The sequence below is a fragment of the Cupressus sempervirens genome, chromosome 6 (assembly GCF_028749045.1).
Source record: "Cupressus sempervirens isolate cs-2001-9-10 chromosome 6, ASM2874904v1, whole genome shotgun sequence".
In the NCBI taxonomy this organism is placed as follows: Eukaryota; Viridiplantae; Streptophyta; class Pinopsida; order Cupressales; family Cupressaceae; genus Cupressus; species Cupressus sempervirens.
The window spans coordinates 649,165,367-649,171,444 of NC_143123.1; the positions used below are offsets into that span (position 1 = coordinate 649,165,367).

General features: G+C 35.7%; 1 pseudogene; it reads right to left on the reverse strand.

Annotated features, from left to right (window-relative positions):
* Positions 1-3,977: 3,977 nt before the first annotated feature.
* On the reverse strand, positions 3,978-5,560 carry LOC149553883 (linamarin synthase 1-like; annotated as a pseudogene).
* Positions 5,561-6,078: the final 518 nt, after the last annotated feature.

The following is a 6,078-nucleotide window of genomic DNA, read 5'->3' on the forward strand; positions in this document are numbered from 1 at the left end:
TCATGATTAAAAGAATGTAAGAAGTTGGTTCAAAAGGTAATTAGAAAGTTGTAAAGAACCAAAGAGTCTTTAAAAAATGATGTATGGTCTAACCAAATCAGAATGGAAGGAAATAGTTACATTTGAAATAAATTTCCATAGTAATTCTAAATATTTATTTTGATTGGTTTTTCAATTGTCTGTTGGTTCTACATCTTGTACGACCATGTATAGACTAGAAACCATGTATGCTTTGTACATTTTGATATTAGGATGAATAAACTTTCTTTTGGATATGGTTTGGGTTTATTTCATGGATAAATGAATAAGTTATGGTTGTTTTGGTAAAAATTATTATTTGTAGATTTGAGGATGCTTGACTACATTTAGATTGAAACGTTTGGTATGGATATATTTGAATGAATAAGGAATGATAATTATACTCATTGGAAATATATGTGAATTATCTTTAATTTCCAATTGGTTTGAATTTTTTTCATTCATATTTGTGTAAGTTATGTGTATTGGAGTGAAGAGTGGTTTTTAAGGATCTCCATTGAAGTACAAGAAAAGATTAGTGTTTTTGTAATCATCTATGCATTGGAAAAATGGATGGCTTATAGATTCAGAAACTAGACTCGCATATGTTTAATTGGAAATTGGTTTGGTGTCATTTTATATTGTTTTTTCATTTTAAATTGTTTTGTAAAATGTATTATATTCCATATGCAGAGCTACTGGTTTTTTTCTAGTTTACGATAGTAAAAATGGGTCTTGGTACATAGATCATAAATTGTAATTGGTTTGTTGTATTGGGCTCAAATTTGGATATCACTTAGAAGGACTAATTGTAAATAATTACACTGAAGGGTTTTTTAAGAAAGATTTGGGAACAAAAGTTATGAATAATGGAATCAAATATAGAAATTAGGATATGCAAATTGAGAAAGGCTGATGTTTTGTTTTGAAAAGTGTTTTCTTTACCTCATGAGATGCCTCTAAAAATGAAATTTATTTAATTTATGTTGAAGGTATCATCATGTATCCCAGTTATTGGTTGGTTTCTATGATTCTATGCATCAAAGATCGCTTAATATTCTTTTACCTTATGAGATAGTTATGAATTGTAAACTTGGGGCCTATCCAAAGAATTTATTTAATTTTTCTTGTTAGGTCAACTTGTGGCTTGAATCTTTATTTAATGTAAGTATCTAGTTTGACCTATGGCTTGGTTTAGGGTCTTGTATTATCTTGAGGGGTTGAGTTTTAGCATGGAAAAGATGGAGTAGTTGAGAGGAGTGAACTTTAACAAAGCTAGTAGCTAAGTGTGGGCTTGGGAACAAGGAAGTTACTTGGTGGCTTGTGAGCACAACTTTAGATTCTTCTTCGGGTTTCTACTAGATTTTGGGTCTAGGCTAGGTGTGGTTGGATCTTGTGAGGTAATGCAAAATTGTTATTGTAATTGGTTATACATTTGGCCGTAATCCAAAACGCCTTATAGCTTGGCATATTGGATGTTAATCTATTGATTCTACATGAGAATATTTGCTGCAATTTATCCAAATATACAAGTTAAATTGTTATTCTTACATTGCATTGTTATTTCTTACGGGCTCAGTCATCTCCTTTTGGGATTCACTTGCCTTGTACTGCATCAATTTGGAAAGTTGATCCCAACCCTCAGAGCCTCAATAGTAGAAACCCCACCACCACTTGACCTAAGAAGAGTCTCTGATCCCTCCATAAGTAAATGACTGGGAATACCCAACCCAAGGAGGGGCGTGATTGCAATTATATTCACCATAGCAAAGGGAAAAGCTAGTGAGGGAGCCCCCATCGCAATTGGAGTGAACATAGGGGAAGAAGCTTGTAGAGTGGTAGCGGATGGGAGCCTAGACAAATTTTTTAAGTTCATTGAGCAACATCCAATTAGTGACACCCATCTTTCTTGAAAAATGCAATAGTTAGATTAATTAGGTTAGGATTAGTATTAAATTTTAATTTAAATCTTTTACTTAAAATTAACTTTATTTGAATTTCAATAGAAATCTTAACTCTTTATAATAATAGTACATTAAATATAATTAAAATAAAAAACTATATAATGTAATATAGGCACCATCCTAGCCCAAGGACAAAAGCACTCACTCCTAGGAGGGAAGGCAAGGAGTGAATGAGGGTTACTTAGTTAAAATATAGTAAAATATATAGAATAAAGCAATAATTATCACTAAAAAGAGTAGATTTTTAGTGATAATTATTTCTTTATTCTATATCCAAAAAGATATAAACTTAACTCTTCTCTCTCCTTCTCTTATATCTATCTCTTCCCCATATCCCTACTTTCTTCTCTCCTCATTTTTTTCCCCCACTTATCTCCTCTTATCTATTTCTTTCCCATTCTCTTCTTCTCTTTAGTTCACATTGCACATCCTCTCCCCTTATTCGACAATACAAACAAGAGCTCTGATTAAGCTGGAGTCTCTGCCTTTGTGAACATTAAAAAGTAGATGATGAAAATTTCTCTAATAAATATAAAATTTGGTAATATCTCAAATAATAAGTAGACTTTAATTTTAAAACATCAACTAAAAGCTTATGCATTAAATATTGAGTTTTTGAGAGTGAACAAAATAATGAGCATGAGTATCATCTATGATAATATGTTGTGGCTACATTTTGTCTTGTAGTTGCACTTTACAGTTAAGTTAAGAATTTTTTCTATTTTTTGTTATTACATCTTTATCATTCAAAATTTTGAATTAAACAAATATGATGATATAATATTTATATCTAGTGCTTAAAATACATTATTTATTGGTTTAAAGTGACATTTGAATTATTTATAAAATACCAAGAATTTTCAAGGTATTTTCTGTATATCAAGAAGATTTATTTCAAAATATTTTGATTTTAATCGATTAAAAAATATGACAAAGATTAACTAACATATGTAATAGTTACCATTTAACTTTTTTTTTTGAATACACAAATCAATAAAAAATAAAATCACACCTAGACATTGCATTATGACTATGGAAATGCTCAACCACTCTCATATTTCATACATCAAGATTTTCTTTGAATTTCCAATATGTAATACAAAATATATTTTAAAATTCTATTCAATAACTATAGAACATCTACCACAATCTTGATATACCGATGTTGTAATCATGTATAGGTAATGAAAAACATCCATCACGATCTTGATATACCTATATTGGAATCATGCATAGGTAATGAAAAATAATTTGTTTTCAAATCATTTTCCCTCAATATTTCCAATGCTGAGACTGATGATAATTAGTAAAGTCACCATGATAAAATTGTCATCAAGATATCGAACTTAAAAAAAGAAAAAAAAGAAAAAAAAATGGTAGTTGATAGATTTATTATTATTATTATCAAGTTTTTTAATATAGTTATGACATCCATATGTTTCCAAATAATACATGCATGTTTAGCTAAATATTAATTAGTTCTGAAAGCTTCACAAGTTTATTGTTTTTCTCAATTTGTTTGATAAAGGTACATTAATTGTTTGTCAAGAAGGTTCAAGAGAAATGTTCTTACCACTTGTTTATTTTTCTTCAATTTTCTCCTTACAAAAATATAAATAACCCCAAGAAATTAGCCATAGATCAATTGAAATTAAGAATTAACATATCATAATTTATTTTTAAAATCAAACTTTAAAAAACTTGAAATATAGCACTTGTTTGTTTTACATATACTAATATTGATAGAGCTAATGGGAACATTAGTTCCTTACATTGACTAATAATTATTATTAAATACAATTTTAACAAAGAGTATACTTTAATATCGTATAACTATTGCACAATAACAATGGTATAAAAATCATGAGACTCAAAATAACTTTATGGTATTTTTTTTAATATAAGGAAAGAACTATTCATTAAAAAATAGAAAAAATATATATAGATAGACACCCTAACAACTGTCGATCTCATAGACCGCATAGCCACAAAATTCTAGCGTCCATTTGCATCGTTTTCACTCGTTCCCTTGCTATCCGTGAGAGACGACTGTGATTCGACTAGGTTTAGCATAGACTGGATGAAGTTGCTTATGTTATTAAATGAAGAGCCTCCCGCCATTACTGCTTTTCTCGCCGCCTCTTTCAGCTCCTCAGCCTTCTTCTGCAACACCTCGCTCTCCATCACCCTCACCACTGCGCCCTTTATCTCTTCCCTCCTAACCACTCTCCCATCGTCAGCGTCCACGCCATCAAAGTCCAAGCCGACCTTCCAAATATCTTTGGCGAATCTGCAATTGAGGAACTGATCTGCGAAGTAAGGCCCGCCAATCATTGGCACTCCCATGCTCATGGTCTCCGTCACCGAATTCCACCCACTGTGCGTCCTAAACCCTCCCATCGATGGATGCGCGAGCACCTTCACTTGCGGCGCCCATTTCACAATCAAAGCGCGATCTTTGGTTCGCACTTCGAATCCCTCTGGCAGAAGAGCTGGCTGCCCCTCAGCGATGTCTGCCCGAAGAACCCACAGAAATGCATACCCGCTCTGCTCCAGACCCAGCGCAAGCTCGTCCAACTGCTCTTGTGATTTCAGGGCCAAGCTGCCAAACGAGACATACAACACTGAGCACGGGTGTTGTTTGTCCAGCCACTGCAAACACCCGTCGTCTTCTTCCCACATTGACATGTTGCTTTGCGTTGAGTTCTCCCCTCTCAAAAAGTTTGGGAGAAAGACGGGACCGACTGAGAGAGATGGACACCCGTTGATGGAAAGCGCCGCCGCTGCCTCTCTTCCTTCCAACTCCTCAAAGGTGTTCACGAGCACGTAGTCCCCCGTGTCCGACATTCGGGACTCAAACAGACATGTTTCGTAGATGAGATCAGACGAAAACTGCTCGCGGTAGAACGACAGCAGATCGCTAGGCCGTAGAGGTGGTATATTCCCCGGCAGCGAAGTGATCTTTTTCTCCGGACTATTTTCCTAAATCGCTCACTGTAACATCTCCAAGTCAATACTCAAACTGCAGCAAAGGAAGACTTTTTAAGGTAATATTAGTAAAGGAGTAGAAGAATACCTTTGACGGGAATGTGGCCCTGGGAAAGGAGAGAAGGAGCGTATTTCTGAGAAATGGCGGCGGTGGCACAGAGAGACCAGAAGACGACTCTTGGCAATCCCATATTGGCGGCGACTGAGACGGTGCAGGACATGCAAAAGTGGGCTACAAGACACGTGACAGGCGGAACGCCATTCCCACTCTCACTCTCTGCCCGAAGTATGGCTTCCAATGCGTCTCCCTGTTTCGCCAGCGTTGTGGATAGTTCGCCTGGTTCAGTCGTGCGGCCGTGCTCCGCTGGTAAACCGTCGGGGAATGACAAAAAACGGAAATTGGGTTGCGACTTTTGCCTTGCACTCCCGAACATGCGCTTCTCACTCCATTCCGTGTTGACGAAAGTGATGAAAACGCCCCGTGCGGAGAAAAGATCGGCGAGGTGTATAAAAGCGTTGACGTGGCCCTGCGCAGTAAAGGGCACCAAAACTGCGTGCAAAGTGCAATCGCTCACGCCGTTCATCGGCATTCTGAAGTGATCGACGAATTCAAATAAAGATCTCTGCTTCTCAGCAACGATTTGTAAGGATTGAAGGCTCAAGCAAATCCTAAGGAAAGCGTGGCAATGGTTCCAGATATTCAATCACTCAAAATTACGGTACACATTCACGAGATTGGTACATTTCAATGCCAATGGACCATTGCTTTCAAGCCCGCGGTCTTGTCATTTAATCTATGGAATCTGTGGAATTTAAAAAACATTCAAAAACCAGCGATATTCCATGGCAAGTGACAGTGAGGGTTTAGATCTGTCCAAATTCCAACCTGTGTTCGTATTCTGCTAGTGTTAGTGAAGGACATATGCCCTATTCACAATTATATGTTTGATTCTACTATCAAGTCACAATTGTGAAAGAACGTGTATGGTTGAAAATAAATTTCTATTTTCCGAGTACAATTATATGAACCTCCAACATTATCATGTTTGCAACTAAAATATCCCTACTTCATTTATTAGCCACAAATTTTGGGGACACACTACTCTCT